At 32.2% G+C, this 24,485-nt stretch overlaps 1 protein-coding gene and 1 pseudogene across 2 annotated transcripts in view; one reads left to right on the plus strand and one right to left on the minus strand.

The window, feature by feature from the left end:
* Positions 1-24,485, minus strand: part of LOC149889185 (uncharacterized) — a 123,098-nt gene that overhangs the window by 50,408 nt on the left and 48,205 nt on the right. The gene's annotated exons all lie outside the window — the stretch shown is intronic.
* LOC149889191 (uncharacterized) lies at positions 1,142-3,598 on the plus strand (annotated as a pseudogene).

Raw genomic sequence — 24,485 nt, forward strand, 5'->3', positions numbered from 1 at the left:
ATTTGCTAACAGTTTGCAGTACTGTGACTATGCAGAGAAATCGTTGCTTATGTTTATTACAGATTTTGGCACCATATATGGTGCTAGCCAGCTCATATATAATGTATACTCAGTCATTCATTTACCACAAGATTGTAGAAACCTTGGAGCCCTAGATAAAATAGCATCATTTCCTTTTGAAAATTTTTTAGGTCAAATAAAAAAATGGTTAAAAGCCTCAGAATCCTATTGCTCAAGTAATGCAACGCTATTATGAAAAAGAACATATCCTCTTGGTTGCAGAAAATAATAGCAATATCTAAAAAATGTGCCGTCCAAAGAACATTTTACTGGTTCTGTGCCGCCAAACTTCTCTCATGAAACTTATCATCAATAGAAACATTTTAAAACCGATAATATTTTCATTTCATCAACAGTTAGCAACAATTATTTTGAAATTCTAGGGAACCTATCAACTGTCAGACACATATTGCAAACATCATAAAATGATATAATTATTATCTACAATGAATTCACTCATTTGAAACCATTTTTTCATTTTCCTTTAGATTCTACTCACTTTGAAATATTTTTAGCTGCTCATTTATCCACAATTCTGAAGTTTGTACAGTCTGAAAATATTGGAAAAAAATTTGCTAATATATCTTATGGTGACAACTTTGTTCTTACGCCTTTGCTGCATCAAGTGTAAATTTAGTAAAAACAACTTATGATAAAAACGTATACAAACGATTAACCTTCGCTGTTTTGTTCTTGCAAGTTTTTTTAAAATTCATTATGTTTTATAGCGTCCCTAATAATAATTAAGTGATGTAATGTTATATAAATCCTTGTTATATAAATTAGTTTAAAAGTTATTGTATTTTTAATTTACATGTTTTGTAAATTCATATAATTTCAATCTTCTTGCTAACATGTTCATGTAGAATTTTGTTCATAAAAGTTTAAAAAATACATAACGTTTATATTGTTGCTCTATCATTGTCTTGTATAACGTATTTTTATGTGATATTATTGCTGATATGTTATTTGTTTTTCAAACTATGGAATCAGATTTTGTATTTAAACTGTGGAAATATAGTGTAGAATATAATGTAGTAATATAACATTTCCAAACATCCTAATTGGTATTTCCAGCAATATGTCATTTAAGTTTGCAATCGTTGAATTTATGAATAAGCAGTGTGTAGCCACTATCCCAGTGTCATGGTTTGTTTCAGAAGAAGAAGAAGAGTGTTTCTTCCATTCTAAAAAAAGCAGAAGTAAACTGAAGAAGCTTGTTAGTGAACAGTGTGAACCATTGGCAACTTGGCCAAAATTTTTGTTAGAGTTCTGGGAAGAGCAGGTACAATATAAAATTGTTGTTGGCCTATTTTACACTTCCATTAACTTGTTTGATACTGATGCAAAACTGTACAAAAATTTTAAACAATTAGCTTATATCATTTTTGACTGTATATTTAAGCAACTTATGAAAGAGCTGAAGAAAAGGTGACAAAAGCTTTGAGTCAATCAGACATTGGCACAGCTGACCCAGATGCTCAAGCTCGTGAACAAACCTCAAAGACAAATAAACACGGGGTACATTATGTAGTAACTACTACATTTTCTGTAATGTAACTACTACATTTTCTTTTATAGCCTATTTTTCAAATGATTAAGTTGTATATAAAATATTTTTACACTTTCAGGCATTTAATAACCTCAAAGCGAATTTATTCAGACTCTGATACTGACAATGAAGAATGTCCTTCCAAGAAGTCAAATGTACTGCAACCTCCCAGTCCGCCTCCAAGAATAAGTTCTTCTATTTATATGCCTCCTGTTCAATATAATTCTTTCCACTCTGCATCTATTCAATCTTCAAATTCTCCTGCTGCTCTTTCTGTTACCCACGTTTCACCTGCCATCTTTAGTATGCCTACTACAAGCTCAACCAGTCAGTGCATGTTAGCTGCTCATGACACAACTCTTATTTCTGTAGTTGAAGTCGTTCCTGATAATGGCTAAGGTTAGATTAGTATTAGATGTATTGAAATTCATAGTTTTATTAATTAAGTGTCTAAGCTGTATTCTGTACTCATGATCAATTTATTTTGATGCATTTCTGCATGTTTTAAAATGTATTTAATGAAATAAGTATCACTTGAAATAGCTGATCTGTGTGTCAAGTTTATCATCATTGTTGATTCATTGAAACTTAGTTGTTCTGTATATGACACTGATTTGTTTAAAATTTTTGTCAGTGTTAATACCTTACAGCTCTCTTCTACAATTTTTAATTCTAGCAGAATTAGCAGGGTTAACAACAGTACCAAATTTTTTTAAATGCTCTGTTATTCTGTTTTTTAGGCTCCAATTTGAGACCATATCTGGAAGCTATTCTCAAAAGTGTACAAGAAATTAAAGTTACACAGACTATTCATGGAAATATTTTAAATGCTTTGGTGCAACAAAAAAATGCTATAAGCTAAGCGTCACAACTTCTATGTTATATTATTCCTATAAAAGACCTCCATGACTTTCAGCTATTAAACAATCGACTCAAAACAGATGACAATATTTCTAAAGCTCTGGTTAGAGAACAAGCTATTGTTAGATTCCAGTATATATTTCAAGCAATTTTTATGTTGTAAACATTATTACATAAGTAGACATAATTAAATCTACTTATGTAATAATGTTTACAACAGCAAAAATAGCTATAAGAAAAATTGCTTGAAGTTTATACTGGAATCTAAATTAATTATACTTAATTAAGTAGTTGATACAATTAAAAGCTGTAACAAAATGTAACTCAATCAGGCAATTAAGCAAGTGTATTACATTTAACACAGTGACTTATTATGAAATAAATTTCTATATATTAGTGATTTTTGGTAAGTGTTACACTACTTCATGCTTTCAAGTAAATATAGTTATTAAGTAACTTGTAATATAGGTCGCTCATTTCAGCAGTCTTGGAGGACGAGAAGTTTTTGAAGCTGTAGCAAGGATGATGCAAGCAGTGATGCCAGATAATAACCAAGCTCTGCAATTTAATTATAGTGGAATTAATAACAAAAATGGATTAAAGGGAACTGAATTTTTTAACATACTGTGCAGTATGTATGCAACTGTATTTTCTATTTATTGCTGTGCAATATTGTAACACCCAATATTACTTAAAGCCCTAATAGGTTTTGCTTCACTTCAATACTTATTTCATAATTATGAATATTAAAGATATCAAACTAAATAAGATTAGTCTACGTTTAATTAATGATATTATTGTAAGAATTGTGTGTGTTGGATTGTTTTATTTGATAATAAATGATAATATTGCATCACTGTAATAATAAGTGAGTAGTAAGGTGCTTCACCATAGTTACGTACTGACAAATTTTATGCCAAAGATATAGATTGTGTCTTTTGCAAATGTATATTGAGATAATAATGAGTGTTTATGGAACTATTACCTTTTTTAGGTGCTGTTCAACAAAATGTGTTGACTTCAAGTGCAACTACAAAAGACATCGAGATAGCTGCGGCCAAATGGTTTACTGGAGCGCGAGTTCGGGGTGGTAAACGTGCAGAAAGTGCGAAAAAAGCAAAGTAGCAAAGGCTTCATCAAGAAAGAGAAAAAAATTGAAATATAATAAATCAAACTGCGAAAGAAAAATTCTCTTTTTTTTATTTTTGTGTTTCAGGTTGGAGCAAGTTTTTCAAGCGCTTAAAAAGTAAACCGGCCTATGAAAATTGCAGCTTAATTTTGTGTTCAAGTGTTGTAGTATGTTAATGCATAAGTGTTTTTATCAACAAATTGTGAATACTATAACCTTTTTTGGTCTTAGGCGTTGCTGTGTGTTTATGCATAAGGTGGTAAGTAAACCTATGAAAATTATTGCTTAGCTTTTAACATAAGCTGTGACATTTTGCGGTGTGTTTTCCGGTGCATGAAATTAGCCATTTAAATGACTAACTTTATACAGAATTTTAAAATTCTAAATGAAATTCGTGTACAAAGTTGTACTGGTTTTTATAAAATTTTCATATAATTTGAACTAAATGAAAAATATACAAAACTCTGTGCACATTAATTCACTAACAGATTTATTGTTATAATTAAAGATTTTAACTAATTGAAAATTAGGAACTTAACTGAAAAACCGTATATATAAAAATTTTTACTAAATGGTACCTTACTGGGCCCCACGTAGGCACCCCATATGGGTTGCCCAATTGGAACTCAATTCACGCCTAGCGACACTTTTCCTTGGGCGGGATATGGGCAACCCATTTGGGACCCATAAAGCTGCCCATTTGGTGCCCATATGGGGCCTAAAAGGACATGCTGGCTGGGACACCAGCAGATATATATATATATATATATATATATATATATATATATATATATATATATATATATATATATATATATATATATATATATGTATATATATATATGTTTGAAATATATATATACGCACACACATACACACACACACACATACACACACACATATATATATATATATATATATATATATATACAAAATATATAATGTATTGTTATAGTATAATAATACAAATACTCTTGTTCGTTTGAGAGTGCTCGATACTATTGAATAATAGAGCAATATTTATTTATTTATTTGTATAAAATGAATAAAAACACCTTTTTATGGAACTCTGAGTTTCATGTCTTTCGGAAATCATCAGCCATAGTGTATATCATTACTTAAAAACCGTTAAAATATTACAAATTAAAATCACGGTAGAACGAGTTCTGACGTTACTAAACCAAAACTAAACAAAAAGACGTCAAAGGTTTTAGCCCATGGTGTCGAATAAGGATAGCAAAAATTTCTTTGCATGACGGCACTTTGATATTATTTCATATCTTTTGTCAAGTAAGTTTTCTCCTTTGTATGATAATATATGAAATTTTTCGCGGAGACAAAGATTACAAACTTTTGCTGCTTGATTGTAGGGCTTGCATTGTGCTACAATCTTCCATGTAATCACCGGTTTCAGATTTTTAGATTTTAGCATCCATATTTTGTCATTTTTATATTTAAGTACATTGTCATTTTTATATTTAAGTGCGTTGATAGATTTAAGATGGTTGGCATATCTAAGTTTAAATGTAATTTCACTTATACCGAAATAAACTTTGTCTTTAAATTGAGGATCCCCAGAATTTACAGTGGCTTGGTATACGACATTGCTAGAAAGGCATTGGTTATTTAACGGACAACTTTTTTTGTCTATGCAGTTGCATTCTTTTGTTGTTTTATATTTATTGCTTTGAAGAATTTTGTTATTATGCGCATTTATTAAAGATTTGATATTAGGCATGCAACTATAACTAAATTTAATATAGTTTCGATTAAAAATTTTATGGAGCCTGTGTCCTACTGGAAAGTGTTGAATTAATTAAATTAAAAAGCATTTTACGCATAGATTCAACTAGTCGTATGCATAATTCGCTTGGAAATTCTTTCGAAAGCATTTCTAAGGCCTGCTGTAATTGCGCAACACTGGCTATGCTCTCTTTGACCAATCTCTTGTCTATCCAAGACCAAATGTTCTCGATAGGATTGAGATCTAAAGAAGCTGGCCAATGCATAACTACAAAGTTTATTTGGTCAAGCCACTCTTTAACCAAGATTGCAGTGTGAGCCATTGCGCCATCGTGCTGAAAAATTTATTGTTGTCGTCTTTAGGTATTAGTAAGACCCCTGGAAAACTTTAGACTCAAAGGTGCACTGCTAAGCCCTGCACTTTGGGTTTGAAAGTCATTTTTTTATATAAAATAAGGTGCCGTTGTGATCAGGGGCTCGAAAAAAAGGCACGAGAAATTTTGCAAAAATACCATGGTATTTTAAATCATGTATGTAGGTGTTAGTAAAACCCATTAAAAATCTCAGACTCTTAGGTACACTACTAAGCCTTTGGACTTATAGAGACCCCATCTATTGGGTTGGGGAATATATTCGTAGCGTTTTTATATTTTATTTTATTTTACAGTTAGTCCACTGCACGAAAATGATTTGCAAAGTTTAAAAATGGCGATTTTGACGTCGACGACACACCTCGCAGCGGGAGACCTTCTGACTTCGACGAAGAGCGTCTCAAAGCACTTTTAAAGGAGGACGGTCACCAAACAAGTCGTGAATTGGCCGAAAAAATGAACTGTGATCATAAAACGATTCTCAACCATCTTCATTCAATGGGATTTGCTGAAAAATTGGGAGCCAGGGTACCTCACGAGTTGAGCGAAGTAAACAAAGAAAATCGCCTTCAGATTGCTTCTCAACATCTCGCCCGCCATCGACCAACACGTGGTCTTAAACAGCGCTTTTTGTATCGAATCGTCACGGGAGATGAGAAATGGTGTCTATATATTAATATGAAGCAAATGAAGGAATGGGTGGCACCAGGAGATACGCCAAAGCCCAGAGTCAAGCGTGACCTTCATCCAAAGAAGATCATGATATGTGTTTGGTGGGACTGGGAGGGCATGGTGCACTGGAAAATCCTCGATAGGAATGTCACGATCACCAAGGAGCTCTACATAGCCCAGCTACGCCGCGTAAATGAAGCTATTCAACTGAAAAGACCTCATCGACAAGGCCAAACCATACTCCTTCACGACAACGCCAGACCCCATGTTGCACAAGTCGTCAAAGCCACACTCCAAGAGCTCGAACGGGAGGTCTTTCAGCATCCGCCGTATTCTCCAGATCTTGCACCCACAGATTACCATCTTTTCCGATCTCTGTTGAACCATATGAGGGGCGTTACCTTCGATAATGAAGAGGACCTTAAAAACTGGATCAGTAACTTCTTCGATACTAGACCGGGAGATTTTTGGCGGAAAGGCATCGACAAACTGGTCGAGAGGTGGGAGGAGGTCGTAAACAGCGATGGCGAATATATAATCGATTAATTTATTATTATAAGTAAAGATTTCCCTTAAATAAAAGTTTTTGATAAAAACGCTACGAATATATTCCCCAACCCAATATATAAAAAAATACTTTCCTCAAAACGATTTTTTATATATAACGACAACTTATGGGTGGTGCTGATGACGGTTGTGTTAAGTATGCTTATCATTTTTTATGGCTTGTTACTTTAGCTTGAAGTTTTAAAAAAAAAATGTCGAAAAGAAAAGCGTTTTTTGTAGGAGGAAGAACAGAGGTGTTAGCTAATACTAAAATTTCAACTAATAGAAGTGTTTTAAAGTATTACCATTCCAGGCTACTCATAAAGCACAAGCAAAATTCAAATGTCTCATTTAGTGATGTGAGTTCTTGTTCTCTAGATGATAAATTTCAAGTAAGCTGCACGAAAGAAAATTGGTTTTTAAACGAAAAGTATTTCTGTCTTCTACACCAAGTGAAGGAAATCTGGTTGAAAGGAGAAATTCCTTTCCTTATCCAAGATCAAGCAATTAGGTACCTAATTAATATTTTTATAATGAATATAAAATGATACATACTAGCAGCTTATGTATGGCTTAAGAAACTTGTACTGTGTGAATATATCATGAACTTAGTGGATACATCTAGATAGAGTTTTATTTGTTTAGGACAAAAATAGTGGCTTTAGAAGGTGAAAGAAAGAAACTGGAAAAATCTAAGCATCATATTGGTGCAAAAACAATTAAAAAGAGAGAGGAGTTTACAAACAAGTTAGATAATTTACTTGATATTGCTCGCAATCATTGTGATGAGCAAATTCTGAAAGATAGCAGCAAGGATATAAAAGCACGACCAGAAGATCTAGAATTTCTGCAAGATCAAAGAAGATCAAGAGTGCAAATAACTTCTTGCAAAGACACTAAGTTCCAAGCAAGATATAATAGGCTTCAAATGAGAAAGGGAATAGAAGAAGGAAAGAAAAAAGAGGAGGTCCAGAAAAAAAAAGAGAGATAGGAGAAAATAAGTTCTATTAATGCTGATAACAATTTTGAACATGGTAATCTGATTGAGGAAATAGATGAAGAATTTGTTATTCCTGGAATAAAAAGCAAAGGTTCTGATTTTATACCGCTTCTTATTCCAAAAGCAATTGGGAGGACATAGGAATTACTTTACCAAGGTTCAGAATCTCTTCAACTGCAGCTGTAGCAACACTGGCAACTATCATAAATAACAGCGGAGGTCATATTGATGATTTCTCAATATCACAGAGCAGTTTGCAGAGGCAGAAAAAGCAAAAACTTAACGAAAACGGTCAAAAAATTAAAAAAAAGTTTAAAAATCTTGTTAAAAATAAATGTCTTACTAAACATTTTGATTCAAAGATAATGTCTGAAAGTACAAGTCAAGGCAGAAAAAAAATTGAGAGAGTAGCTGTTATCATTACGTGTCCAGGCATTCCTGGCACTCAACTTATTGGCATTGTTCCTGTAGTCAATGGTAAAGCAAGCACACAAGCAAAAGTAATTCAAAAAATCCTTGAAGAATGGATTTATTTGATATGGTAGAATATCTGTCATTTGATACAACTGCCACAAACACTGGATGGTTAAATGGTGTTTGTACACAACTAGAAAAATGCATGGGAAAAACTATGGGATGGTTAGCTTGCAGGCATCATATGTATGAGCTTTACTTCAAGGTATAAGTATAATTTTTTTTTATTAACATTTTTTGCAAGAGCCAAATTAAAATTAAAAAATATTAAAATCAAGATGCGGCAAGTTTATTTAAAATTTTTAGCATTTTTGCAATTCTATTACTGAAAGGACAAAAACATTAGGTCCAACTGAACCACTGTTTGAGAACTTGAAACAGAATTGGAATGAAATATTGAGGAAAGGCATTTGTTACACAGATCTTAAGAGATTTAAAGAAGAGCCAGGGACTATTTTGTCAATCAAGGTAAGTGGTACCATGATTTTTTTGTTAGATATTTAAGATATTTGTATAAAACTGAATCTTTAAGTTATATTCCAGGCTTCTGAAGCTCTGTCGTTTCTCCAAACTTGCCTAGATGATCATTTCTTTCATCAAAGAGATTATAAAAACCTTGTTCAACTCAGCATTTTTTGGTTTGGTGGATCAGTAACCAACTTTAAAATCCATATGGCAATTGCTTGTCATTACGCCCGGTTTATGGCCAAAGCTATTTATTATTTAACACTTAGTACTACTCCATTTCAGGACCTACAAGCCATTAATGATATGATTCAGTACATAGATAGAAACCTTAATTCTGCTAAGGCATGCTTCAATTCAATGCAGAATCATTTCTGGTATCTAACTGAAAGATTTGTTGTACTATGTCTCATTAATGAGGATTTACCAGAAGATGTTCGACAAGCTGTTGCTCTTCAGCTTTACAAGACTCCTAGGCCAGAGATGCTATATTCATACAAACTAGTTAAAGTTATGCCACAGATAGTAGTAAATAGGTCATAATAAACTTGCCGGACTTTCTGAACTTGGCGGACCAAAGAGTTGGTTTTTATTTATTAAACTAAAACTCACCATGCTTGAAATGGAATGGATTAAGATAAATTATTCAAATTGGAACTCTTTCCTGGATTTTTGAAATATAAAGAATTTGTACTATCTCTCCATTTGGTTAATAATTTTTCAGGGTCTTTTTGGGGCAAAAGCGACAAGCAAGCAAATCTTTTAGCTGTTGCAAGTCATAGACAAAAATTTAAAATAGAAAAGATAAAATCTTGTTTTAAAGATCTCAAATAGTGGCATAATGGTTTAATATTTTCACTGTCAAACACACATTTGGAAGAAATACTTTGAACTCAATAAAATATTTGTTATCAAAGTAAAGAAATAATAATAAGATTGCTTATATTGTAATTTTACACAACTTAGTTTTCTGTAAGATATTAGAAATTTCTGGCAAATAACATTGAGTTATTTGTAAGAGATTTTTCATGGGTCTTACTAATACCTAAGTATATTATTTAAAATACCATAATGTTTTTTCAAAAATTTTCGGACCCTTTTTTCGAGCCCCTGATTACAACGGTATCTTATTTTATATAAAAAAATGACATTCAAACCCAAAGTGCAGGGCATAGCAGTGCACCTTCGAGTCTGAAATTTTCCAGGGATCTTACTAATACCTAAATTCATTATAAAAGAAACCATGGTATGTTCAATTATGACTTTCGTTTTTTTTGACGGACCCTAATCAGTGGCGTACCTAGGGTAGGGCAGGCAGGGCACGTGCCATTAGCGCCAACCTGAAAGGGGCGCTAAAGAGGCTTGGTTGCGATACAATAAGCGAGAATTATATAAAATAAATTCAGAAATAATATATTATATAAAATAAATTAAGTATTGAATTATTTCTTAGTGTTAGATCTATTATGCTTTTCAAATGTTCTACAAAATATTATATTTTTAAAAAATTTGCTAAAAAGAGCGGTTACGAATATGTCAAGGAAATCGACTGTTATTAATAAAAATTGAAGAAAAAAAATTGACATCGATAAAAAAAAGGATATTTAGACATTGGAAAGGAGAGATGATGTGAACTCTTACGCTAGTGGGAGTTTTTAGTAACTTTTTGTTAAAAAAAAATCTTCGTTTTAATGTTTGTTTACTTTAAATGTGTTTTTTTTAAGACTTATTTCAATGTTTTTCTCACGAAATCGTTAATATCTTCAGTTTGGATAAAGCTTCTATCTTCAAATTTTCACAGAATATTTATTAACTTATTTGAGAGGACTGGAACTAGAATTATAGTATTTCAAGTATATAAAAGTTAGTTTGAATGTAGTTTGTCAGACTGACACAGGCAATAAAACAATTTCTGCACGTTTAGTACTGCCATTTTAGTTATTTTCAATATTTGGAAAAAATTTTAGTTCCAGCCCTGGAGCAACAATTTAGCTACCATTTGGCAAAATATGGTTTATTTACTCCATATTTTAGTCAAGATATGATTGTTATAGGATTATATTAAGATTTTAGACCAATTATGCTGACTTAGCATCAAAAAATGCAAATTTTATTTTACTTTTAAAAAGTTAAAGTTTAAACATAATTTCCTTATATAAAAAACAAAAAACAAGTTTTTAACATTTGTAAATAAAAATTTAGATTTAACGGGGGTGAGCCACTTTAGATAAATCAAAACTGAAATATACACTGGCGCCTGGTATTGCCTGCATGGGCGCTTTTTGAATCACTATATTCGTCTTCTACAAATATATTCTAAAATATTTCGTTAAGATATATTAAGGTGGTTAAAAAATATATTGCTTTTGTCAATTATATATTGCAAATTCTTAATAATTAAAAAAAAAAATTGGCTGAGAACCATGAATCGTTCTTTTTAGAAAAAGAAGGAAAGTGGGGCTGCAGGTCGAAAACGACTTTGATTAGACTCAAAAGAAAAAGAAAAAAGCAGCAAAGTTTTGAAGGAGTTTTTTAAAAAATCAAGCACGACCAAGACTTATTCAGATAATCTAGAAAATTCTGCAAGCGCAAGGCTTCAAGAATTAGAAGATACTGGGTGAAGTTCAAGCAAGAAAGAATTAGTTGCGGCATCTACTTATGGCTAAGGCCACGCGGTTAACCGAACCGAACCGTTCTTTCGGTTAAAACCGAACTAAGAAAACCGAATCGAACCGAACCGATAAAAATATTTTAAATAATCAACCGAACTGAACCGAAACCGAAAAAAGCTGAAAAACCTATATAAAAATTTTAAAAATTATAAAACTTAATTTTATATTTTTTTAATAAACTTTATTTATGAAAGTTTAGTATTATTAAACCACAGAAAAAAAAATAAGTCAAAAAGATGAGATTATAAACATAACTCCAAAATAGTCATAAACAGTTGCCGCAAAACTATATCAAATGCTGCGGACCAAGAAGAATATTGGCTATTAACAGTTTTTGATACCATTGTACTGTAACATGTGAGTAAATTGAACTTTTTTTTTAAACTGTTGTAATTTTTTATTTTACTTAAAAATTAAAATATATTGTATAGTATTTTTATTATAAGAACGTTGCTTTTTAATTTAGATAAATAATAAAACAAATAAGTCTTACTGTTTAACATATATTTATTTTTCATAATAGCTTGACAAACATACAAACAAATGTAAACTTTAAATTTGAACCTTCAATTAAATTTATTTGTGTATATACTTTAAATATAATTTGTGATTTACTTTGTCTTTAATCTAACTTTAACAATTTCTAATCTTATACTACTTGTTATCAACTTAGTTATCTATTACTTGACCAAAACAAATATGTATATATGTTTATTTTATTTAATTTTTTTTTAGTCCGGTCATACAAGCAATTTATACTTTATTGAAATTGAAGATGCCAAAAGAAAGTGGTATTTGGCAATTCTTTGAAAAGCTGAATAAATTTGAAGCTAAGTGTAAAATTTGCTTTAAATCTTACAAAATAAACTGTGGCAGTACTTCAACAATAACCAGCCATGTTAAAACCAAACATGAAGCATCTTGGAAGGAACATCTTTTAAAAACCATAGAGGCACCTAATAAACGAAAGTTTGATATAAAAAAAGACGACAAAACAACAACAATTGAAAGTAGTATATTAAAAAATCAAAAATATGGGTTAAATAATCCAAAGCAATTAAAGTTTGACTTAGATTTAACAAAGTTTGTCTGCACTCTAGGTCTACCTTTTAAAGTTTTGGATAATAAAGGAGCTCAAGAATTTATCGATGAAGTAAATAATAAATTTACTGTCAAATCTGCATCAACATTTAGACGTCATAAACTTCCAATGTTGTATGACAAAGTTAAGGAAGGGTTACAACTAGAATTTGTCAAAGATTTTCCAAATGTGACTGAAGTTAGTTTTACAACAGATCTCTGGACAAGTCGAAACAATGATTCCTTCATGAGTCTTACAATTCACTACATTAATTCAGATTTTAATTTATTGAGTTTTCTCATTGCTTGCACACCATTTACTGGTAGACACACTGGGGTAGCAATCGCAGTAAACCTGGATACTTTTATTGCTAATTTGAACTTAAATGAAGAAGTGCACAGAGCCTGCGTTAATGACAATGGTAGCAACATTGTTTTAGCTGCTAAAGAATGTGATGAAATTAACTCAGAGTTGCGCTGCAACGATCACACAACCAACTAGTTATTCTTAAAGCAATTAAAAATTCAATTGAACTTTCAAAAGCAATTAAAAACTGCACAGATTTAGCATTACACGCACATAGAAGTTATCTCTCTACTGCTAAGCTTCAAGGTGCATGCGAAGAACTTGGAATTAAGGCCAAGAAATTGATTGTTCCGTGTACAACACGATGGAATTCTGAGTACATGTGCATAAAGTCAGTCCTTCAACTTAAAGAAGCGATCAAAACACATGCAAAATCAAATGAAGAATTTGAAAGGTCATGCCCCTCAGATGATCAATGGAAGACATTAGAATGCAGCATGCCGTTTCTTGAAAAAATTTACAACATTTCAGTAGGTTTATCAGCTGATAAAAGACCAACAATCCAAGATGTAATACCTGAATTATACTCCTTGCACCAAGAACTACTTGCCCAGCAAAATCACAAAGACAAAGCAACAAGAATTTTTATAAAAATGCTGATAAGTGAACTACAGGAAAGATATCCTCTCAATGGTGCTGAGCAGCTGATTAATTGTTATGCTAATTTTTTAGATCCGCGTTACAAAGGCCTGGATTTAATTGAATATAAAAAAATTGATGATATAAAAGAAGCATTATTGACGCAGGAAAAAGCAAAAAAAAAAGAAAAACTTCCAATCACAAGTAGTAAAATAGACAATGAAAGCAATCCAAATACTAAAGTTAATCACCACGAGTTGCTTAAAAAAAGACTAAAACAAGATATTTCAGCACGCAGCGCTTCGACGACAACTAAATTGAGTATAGAAATTGAGCATTATTTAGGAGCCGAAGAAGCAGATGAAAAAACAAATGTTTTAGAATGGTGGAAAATAATGAAGTTACAGAACCCAATTCTATCTGATTATGCACGAAAATACCTATGTATAACAGCAACTTCTGCAAAATCAGAGAGAGTTTTTTCAACTGCCGGTATTGTCGTAACCGCCAGAAGAACCACATTGGCCATTGAAAATGTCGAGAAAACTGTTTACATAAAAAAATAAAAATTAATTTATAATTGGGTATTTTTAAAAAAATTATATTTTAAAGTTGTAAAATATATATATAAATAATTATCTTTAAAACCATATTTTGTTTTTAATCGAACCGAACCAAACCGAACCGAATTTTGTTTTAAACCGAACCGGAAAAAAACCGAACCGATGGGTTTAAGTTTAAAATCGAATTAAAAAAAACCGAACCGAAAAAAACCTTAACCGCGTGGCCTTACTGATGGCGATGCAGAGAATTTTAGTTATAATTCCAAAATCCTTGGTACTTCTGAAGAAACAGAAGTTGGGCCTGATTTTGACAAAGAAATGAAGATTGATGACATTTAAGATAAAGAGTAGATATCCGAAAGCGTCCAAGTTGTTAAACGTCCCACACATAAAATTATTGTAGAACACGACATCGGATTTCTTATGTTTAGTGAAGAAATAGGAAAAGGAATCATAACTGTTCCATTGAGAATTGAAATTATTAAACATGGTTTTAAACATTTCCATAACATCGAAGTTCTTTTTCTGCCGACTAACAATCGTTCTATTAACAAAAGTTGGTTCTTTAAAAAATTAGGAAATGGTCACGGTGAGCAAGTGATGTGTTCATGGTTGGTTTACTAGTCTTCCAAAAAATCTGCCTTTTGTTTTTGCTGTCTTCTTTTTTTAAAATGCGGAAACCAACATAGTTTGGAACAAGAACGCGGATTTATTAATTGGTAAGCACCTGAGAGAATGAATGTACATGAAGATTCAAAATAACACAGGCAATACTTTACCCAATGGAAAGAACTGGAAAGAAATTTATTTTACAATAGAGGAATAATTGATGCAGAACTTCAACAACAAATTCAAAGAGAAAATCAAAAGTGGTGTGATATTTTGAAAAGGCTGTTGCACTGCATCAAATACCTTGCTATGTAAAATTTAGCTTTGCGAGAACACCGAGAATCACTTCAATCAAATGCTAACTCAGGAAATTTACTTGGTTTACTGAAACTAGTTTCCAATTTTGATCCTGTTATTAAAGATAATTTAAAATTTGCGGAGAGCCATTCTGGATCCACTACATATCTTTCACCCAACATTCAGAACGAGTTCATTCACATCATAGCATCCACTGTTCGTGCTAACTTGCTTAAAAAGATACATAAAGCAAAGTATTGTGGGCTAATGTTTGACTCAACTCCAGATTTAGACCAATGCGAACAAATGCCTTAGGTAGTTATGTATGTCGAGATCGATTTCGAGAAAAAAAACAGCATATATAAAAGAATCTTTCCTTGGCTTTATCCAACTCAGCGATAAGGATGCAGCCAGCTTAGCCCAAACAATATTGGAACAATTAGAAAAAGACAATATGAATGTAGAAAATTGGAGTTCACTATGCTATGACAATGCTGCTGTTATGGCTGGCCACAAGAGTGGTGTGCATTAAATAATAAAGGAAAAAAACAACCTTGCCATATTTGTCAATTTTGACAATTATAGTCTAAATTTGGTAGGCGTACATGCGGCTAAAGAAGAAGTAATGATGGTTACTTTTTTTTTGAACCATCAATGCGCTTTACGTTTTTTTCTCAAGATCAACTCAACGATGGCAAAAACTTAAAGATGCTGTGCCTGTTACTTTAAAGTCCGATTCCGATACCAGGTGGAGCGCCGAAACAGGATCAGGAAAACCTGCACACACCTACATTGATGAAATGATGGAACTTAATGGTAGACGAAAGCGCGTCAAATGAAATGAAAAGCGATGCATTTGACGAAAAGTCATACGTTAAAATTCTATTATAAAGCAAAGCAGCTTTATAAAAGAATTTTAACGTATGACTTTCTCACATTGCTAGGGTTTTGGAACAAGATTCTTGGCCGAATTGACCGTGTTCAAAAGAGGGTCCAGGACCCTAAAATGAACTTTCATAATGCAGCTTTAGATTTGAAATCGCTCCAAGATTATTTCCAAAGTGAGAGAGAAGTCTTAGTTAATCACTCAATAAAAGAAGGAGTTCAAATTTGCAACGAATGGGGTGTTGAATTTGAAAGACGTCAAAGAAGAAAAAAAAAAATGGATGTCAAAATGTCTAGAGATGTTGGGTTAACAGCAAAAGAAGAAATGGAAAGAGTAATAAATGGGATTGTCGACCGTCTTTTCAATGAATTGAAAAGAAGAAGCGTTCGATTGATGGAAATTGATGAAAAATTTGGATTTCTTCTTGATGTGGAAGGGTTTTGCTTTAATACGGAAATCAATCACTTAAAAGATCAATGTAAAAAATTTGGCGAAGTCTACAGTACTGATATGGATGGACGAGAACTGTACGAAGAAATTTTGGACTGTAGAATGCTGCTTACTAGCCGTAAGGAAAAAATATCAAGTCCCGAGCAACTACTTACGTTTATAGTTGAATATGTAGACGAAAACGTTTTCCCTAATATGCGTATAGCATTGCAAATATTGCTAACAGTAGCTGTGTCTGTAGCTAGTTGTGAAAGATCATTCAGTAAACCTAAACTGCATAACTCTTACTTGAGAGCTTCGATGGGCCAAAGCCGTCTCTGTGATCTCGCTTTACTAAGCATAGAGCGAGAAATTATCGAAGAAATTGATTTTGACAATGCTATTAAGAAATTTGCAGCAATTAAAGCTAGAAAAAATAAATTTGTAATATACAGCAGTGGCCAAAAGTCTTGGAACAAAACATTTAACGACGAAAAAAATTTATTTTTGGTCTAAAGTATAAATTTTGAAGGTTTGAGGTATACTTTTAAAGAGAATGTTGTTTAAAAAAAATACTTACAGCTTATTTATTTATTTATTTATTTTACTGTTATCGTTTATTATTTTTAGTATAAAAATTTATCATAACATAAAATATGTTGTTCCAAGACTTTTGGCCACCACTGTATGTTACATAAACAAATTGTTTATTTGTAATGAATAATAAAGTTTTAATATAAGTTTGTTTCATCATTTATTAAAATATTGTAATTAAGCGCTTTATGTGGGGGAGGAGGAGCGCGAGATCGGTATGTGCCCCAGGCGCTATTTAACCTTGGTACGCCACTGCCTAAATACTTCAAGAGTTAAATATATAACCTCTAAAAAATTAAAAAAAAAAAGCTCAGAAAAAGTATTTTAAAGGATATAATTTCCTTTTGTCAGAAGATCCAACCGTGAATGATGAGGGTTTGGAGATTACATTAGCTGATTCAAATTCTGACCGGGAAACAATCAATCTTTGCTCTACAGTTGTTAGTTAAAATACTACCAATACTGACTTGCCATTATTAGATATTATCGACATAGCTTCAGACAGTGATTGTGAAGTAACAATTAGAGAATCATTTGACACTGTTGCAGATAATACCAGTTGTTCAGATAAATCAGTGTTGCCATTTGTTAGTAATATAAATGTTTCAAATTTTAGAAAGGATTTGTCTTCCAGATTGCTATTATCTTTAACTAAATCATCAAGCAAACAACTACTCAAGTTGCATTTGAAAGGGTTTAACTCACCTGTTTATGAGCCTTCATATTTAAATGTTGTAAATGTGAAATCTTTAGGTGAAAACTTGTATGGTGATGATGCAAGAATTTTCTGCACCAATGTGGCCTCAGAGACACGAAACCCTTATTAACTGCAACTAACACAGCTAATGATGCAGTAGAAGATATTTTTTCCATTTGTGAAGTTGCTAGAATAGTTGATGTTATTAAATCTAATAAGGATGATACAGTTGATGAAGATTTTGAGATTGGCCAGTCAACTCATTCAGAAAAGCTAGTCATTAATTCAGTAGAGGCAGCTTATGTAAAAATTGATACTCTAAGTGCAAATCTAATAGAATGTGAAAATCTCACCATCACTAAACTAAATGATATAACTTCTGACAGTTAACCTGACCATGTATCAAATAACCTTTGTTATTCTAAAACAGCTTATGTAAATAATGGTAAGATCAATATTAAGGCGGGTCATACTTTTTTTTTTTTTTGGCTATAGCATAAAAAGTTGTTCTATTGGTCCAAAATCTAGGGACCATAAGATTTTTTAAATTTTAACCTCAGTAAGTACTTGCAACTTGTAGTTGAAAATGAGGAAATAATGTGAAAACGTATATCAATTTTATAAAGGCATATTCTTATTAGTGTTCACTACGTTAAGTTTATATTACATTCGCTGGTACATGAAATGAGATTAGATAAGTCGAAGTAACCGTAAATTAATCATACATTATCTTAACTCAACCAAAAGTAATCCTAGCATATCGTAAATTTACCCTCATCAAACCCTGTATTACGGTAATATATGTGTTTAACATGAAGGGCTCAGTGGAAAAAGTACTTAAGTTACATTTTTTCAAAAATGAGTTAAGACCGGTATATTATTTGATTACCTCCCCTAAACCATCCCTGTAAATTTAGGCCATGGAAAATGTACCGAAGTAGCTTAAATCGAATACTATACATCAGCTGTTTTGGAAAAATTTTGAAGAAAAAGTTCTTAAGTGCTGATCTTTAGGGAAAAAAGTTCTTAACTGTTACCAACCAATCACAAAATTACTGCCAGCCAATAAGAATGCACCAAAGAGTCACACCCTTCCTGTTACTTTCAACAACAATGGCTGACACCGTAGTTGAGAAAAGTGAAAACAAAACTGGGAAAAAAAGAAAATCTACACCAAATAAATGGTCAAAGACTGCAATAAACCGTGCCAAAGCTTCAGGTATGTTGTTTATTGAGTAATCAAAATAATGAAATTAAAGATAGCTATGTATACTAACTTATATTTAAAAAAAAAAAATCACTTTACTTTAAATCATGCCATGAGGCATGATGCTATAATTTCGGCTTCCATGCTGTACAGACTGTACACAGTACTGTTATCACTGCAGAATTTCGGCGATTTGAGGACTTTATTATTAATATTATGTAAAATCTAGATCTAGTCTGTTTTAAATTATACGTATATTAGCCTTAGTTATTTATTTCTATTGAGTTAAACAGTTCTCAGTTCTATTTTTAAATAGTAGGCCCTGTCTTAATTTGATTTTTTTAAAATTTATAGTTTATAGATCTAGTTACTAGATTTAGTATTAGCCTATCTATACTATTAGTATTACGCCCTCTTCACCTCACTCATTTTATGTTGTAGCCTAATATAAAATGTAAACTTTATATTTACAGGCGATGCGCACAAAAACCACGTGGGAAAGGATGTTGATGAAAGGAGCCAGCACTATGTGGACTGGAGGTGCAAATGCCTAGAGAAGTTTAACGATGGAGAAAAGAGTAATGTTTTAAAAGAATTTAATGAGCTTGCCGAACATGAGAAACAAAAAATTTATTTATGGGGTTGCATTTCTGTAAAAGAAGAAAACACTATTACGCGAAAACAGAGTCAGGCAGTCCCCAGAACATTCCGTAGCAGCTACAGCTACACAATAAAAGAAACTGGCTCTCCTATACCTGTGTGCAAAAATGCTTTTTGTGCTCTGCACGGTATTAAGGAATCACGTCTGAAAAAAAAAGGCCTTGACTTTGAAGAACCCCTACAAGACTTAAGAGAAAAGCATGGCCATCACAAAAAACTTAATGATGAGATTCGCCAAGCAATCCGTCAACATATTTCTTCATTTCCTGCAAGAGAAAGCCACTATTCTTGAGCAGACAATAGAAAAAGGATCTACCTAACCTCTGACCTTAACATTTCTGAGATGTTTAGGTTGTTTTTAGAACAATACCCATACATGAAAACTATCGCCAAAGAATGGATCTACGGAGATATTTTCAACTATGAATTTAATATCAGTTTTGGGTTTCCACGCACAGATGTGTGTGACACATGTGAAAAATTTAATGCTGATATTAAAGTTTAAAAGGTGCTATAAATGATACTAAAAACAGGCATAGAGTTGCGTCACTACTAGCCTAACTTCACCTTTCTGAAAAAGAAAAGGAGCTAGTTTTTAAACATTTTTGTCACTCAAAATCTTTTAATGAAAATGTTTATCAGGAAGCTCCAGGTTCGGTACAGATAAAAGCAACAGGTCAACGGTTGTTGCAAATTCATAACCACTTACCAATGAATGAAAAAAAAAAAAAAGAAACATCCGAAGTTATTCATAAAACATGTCACTCGAATAAAAACTTGTCATCTAATATTTTGAATAATGACATAAGATTTGATCCCATTCAAATATTAAAAAAGGAGTCAAAAGCCAAACCAAAAGAAGGTAAAAGGGTTGTTCTTATCACTGTTATTAGGTATGCTTGCATTTGTCGAAGTTTCGATTAATGTATATAATTTTTTACATGTATTACACTACCTGAACACAATTTTTACAACTATCAACTATTGAATGCAATTTTTTTTCTTTTTAAGATAACATTTATCCTTCAGATTTTTAAAACCTAAAATTTTATTGCTTTTTGAGCGAAAGTTGAAAGTCACCACTAATGTCTGTAAATGTTCTTGACTCTGCTTATTAAAGGTCACCTTATTAAAGTTTCAAAACTTTAACTTTTATTGCAAAAACTTTTTTTTTTGTTAAGTAATAGCACAAAATAAAAGATCATACACATTATGGACAGCAGAAAGCAAGAAGGATTTTAAAAAGGTTTTTGTGGACAATCTTGAGAAAGACCATGGTTACCCAAGTATGTTATATTTTTTCTTTGTGATGTCTTTTTGGAATTAGCCAGGGTAGTTAGTGGAATGGGTATTTTTCCAAATTTAAACTCTAGTTTTATTTTCAAGATTGTTGTAAAATAATAGTGGCCGATTTTGCTTTTTTAGGTGGAATGGAAATGAAAAAGTTTGCCGATCAATATAATGGTTTAAGTTACGCGCCCGTCAGAACGAGGATTATAAAGGTTCGAACTATTCTAAAGTTGCACCAACGGAAGATCAGAAGCAACTTGAAATAGATTTATAGATTGACAGTTAGAATATATTGAAAAATATGACGAGAGCTACTTTTTACGTTCTTATTCGTTTCACTTTAATGTGGTTTTATGAAATCAGAATTAACAAGTTAAAAAATGATTTAATATTTTAGACAAGTTTTAGTTTCATTAAAAATTTTAGATTGTTTTTGTGATAAACTGACGCTAGGGCGACTTTCCTGATATAAAGATGTATTTAATGCGACCCTAAAATTATACAATATCGTTAGGAAGACCGTAATTTATATATCTTGCTACAAACGCATTTTACACCAAGCCCATTTTAAAAGAAGTTTTTCGATCAGATAAAACAAACCAATGCTAACGTAAAAACTAAAAAAAAAAAAAAAAAAAATTTTAAGATTTGAGAACTGTCACCTTAAGGCTGCATATATTAGCATGTCGCTCTAAGATCGAAAAAGGATTATATGTGTATATATGTATATATAAACATACATATTTTTTATTATATATATATATATATATATATATATATATATATATATATATATATATATATATATATATATATATATATCCCACGTAACATTTGTAAACTTACGGTATTGGCCCAACGTGCGTTTTACTGCCGGTATCACGAAATAAATATTCCCCATTATAAAACTTCCCCTCGGCCGAAATATACTTTCCGGGGGGAAAATTTATTTCGAAATAATATTTCCCCCCTTGTATAATTTTTTCCTCCATCTGCGAAATAAAATTTCCTCCGTGTTATTAGTTCCCCCTAAATATTTTCTTAAATATACAAATTGATATGATTGCGCCATAAAATGTTAAAGAATGATCTCATAAAATAATAAATCTTAATAAATATATAATCTCTTTAAATGCCAAATTTAACTACATAAAAAACAAAGTTTCAATTGAATAAGACGCATCAATAAAAATAAAAAAAAGAATGTCAGATAAGTTTAAACTCGGTTTCTTTAAACAAATTGATAACAATAACTAAAATTATGTTTGATTATTAACAAAATTACTTCGTGCAAGTTTAGAACGTTTTTTCGAATGTTTTAAAAAGCAAAGGCTCGTTAATTTTCGATTTTGGACTATTTATGAACTAGTTATTCAAATCTGTATGAGCATTTTGTTATGCTTAGTGAAAAAGTTTCATAAAGTTGCGGATCATTTTTATGAAATAACTTACAATTTCTATTTCTTATAGTCATTTGCTATCAGTAAAGAACAAGAATATTTGTGAACTATTATTATTCAACTTGTTACGTAAAAGTACAAAACTTGCAAATATAAGTTGTTTTTGTTTTATTGAACTGTTTGAAAAAAGAATATGGAAAAAGAAGAAAGCGAGATTCTGGTTATATATCTCGGGAAAAAAGAATATCCATCGAAGTATACGAAAGACGATAAGAGGATCTTCGAAAGAAAGCAGAGTCCTTCCGGTTGGTACATGGAGAATTATTTCATATCGGAAATGAAAAACGACTACAACGAGTTATAATCAGAGGAGAAGAGCGAAACCGTATAATACGAACTCTCCATAACAACATAGTTGGAGGATGTAACTTTGGGCAAAACGCCACGATCAATAAAGCGACTGAGAGGTATTGGTGGAAGTCGATTTCAAAAGACATACGCGAATTTGTCGGATCCTGCCCTGAATGTCAACGTGCGAATCCTAACAACAAACCATCACCTGCGACGCTCCATCCAATCCCAGTTCATGACATTTTTCACCGTTGGGGAATAGATCTAATTGGTCCGTTGAAAGAAACTAAGAACGGAAAGAAGTATATTGTAGTAGCAACAGAATACCTGACTAGATGGGCTAAAGTGGATTCCATTACGGACAAGGATGCGGACTCTATTCATCGTTTCATTCTTCGTCTGGTATTCAGATTTGGGGCTTGCCACATTCTTCTTCACGATCAAGGACGTGAGTTTTGTAACAAGCTCGTGGAAAATCTTTTATTGAAATTAGACATAGAATCCGCAAAAACGGCAGCATATCATCCCCAGACTAATGGACTGACAGAAAGGTGATACATGGTTATACTCTTTTTTTTATTTTTGTATAGTTTTTATAATAACTTTTAAATTTGTTTTTTGCGTAAAAAAGGGGCATTATTTAATAGTTTTAAATACAACAGTTACTAGCTATAACTTATTTATTTTGCACAAAAGGTTCAACCAAACATTGATTACCCATATAATTAAGCTTGTTAACAACGAAGCAAACGACTGGGATGAACTTCTGGACCCGGTGGCTTTTGCATATCGAATAAATAAACAAGTTTCTACAAAATACTCTCCCTTTAAGATTATGTATGGAGTTAAAGCTCAGATTCCAATCGACTTGGAAAACCGGGCAAGAGAGATTTTTCTGTGGGATAATAAAATTGACGAAGCCAAACAAGGATTGCGAATGGCTGAGTTCGCTGAAAAAATTGGCGCGAAAAGAAACGCAGCTAAAAAGAACATTACAATGGCACAAAATACACTGAAGAAACGTTACGATATTAAACATTTAGCTCAATCATTTGCAGTTGGCGACAAAGTTTTGAAATGCAATAGACGCAAAGACACACGAATGGGCGATAAGTTAGCTCCAAGATTCCACGGCCCTTACACAATAATAGATGTTTTAGACAAAGGAGTTTATCGGTTGCAAGATAAAAAAAGAATATTGAAACAAGTTGTTAACACTATCAACCTAAAAAGATGGAATGAACCACAGAAATACACAATGTCATTTAAAACTGCAACCTCCGGTCAGAGTATTGATGAAGTTATAGCAACAGAAGCATTAAAAAATTCAGTCGAAAAAATCGATTATCAAAAAAAGGTTTCAAAATCAGAACCGTGGATTTCAAAGTACAATCTAACAATTGGAGATAAACAGATCCTGACTTCAGACGCATGGTTGAACGACAGAATTATAGATGCGGTCAACAAAATGGTTTCAACACATCTTGGTAACAAAAAAAATCAATCAACTCTCCTAGTTCAGACGCGATCTGGGTTCGAAGCAGTCACCTGTGAGTCGATCATCATTCTTCACGACGTCAACCATTGGGTGACAACTGCATGCATTGAAGAAGAAGTTTTGTATTTAGATTAATAACTCAGCTTCAAACTATGTTAAAGCTCAAATGAGACAACTCTATGTTAAACTTGTTAATCCCGAAGGTTTTCTTCAAGTAACAGTAGTACCATGCGCACTACAACCGAATGCATCGGACTGCGGTGTTTATTGCAGCTGCCTTTGCATTTCAATTGGCAATTTATGGAAATAATGGTATGACGCAAACATTTGAAAACAAAATGATGCGCTCTCATCTCATTTGCTGTTTGGAAACATCAATCATCACACCTTTTCCAAAAACCGTCTCTCGTAAACATGAACGCAAGAAGGGGAT

The sequence above is a fragment of the Hydra viridissima genome, unplaced genomic scaffold (genome assembly GCF_058129835.1).
Source record: "Hydra viridissima isolate aposymbiotic clone 2 unplaced genomic scaffold, HvirCarnegie_v1 scaffold_5, whole genome shotgun sequence".
NCBI classification, from domain to species: Eukaryota; Metazoa; Cnidaria; class Hydrozoa; order Anthoathecata; family Hydridae; genus Hydra; species Hydra viridissima.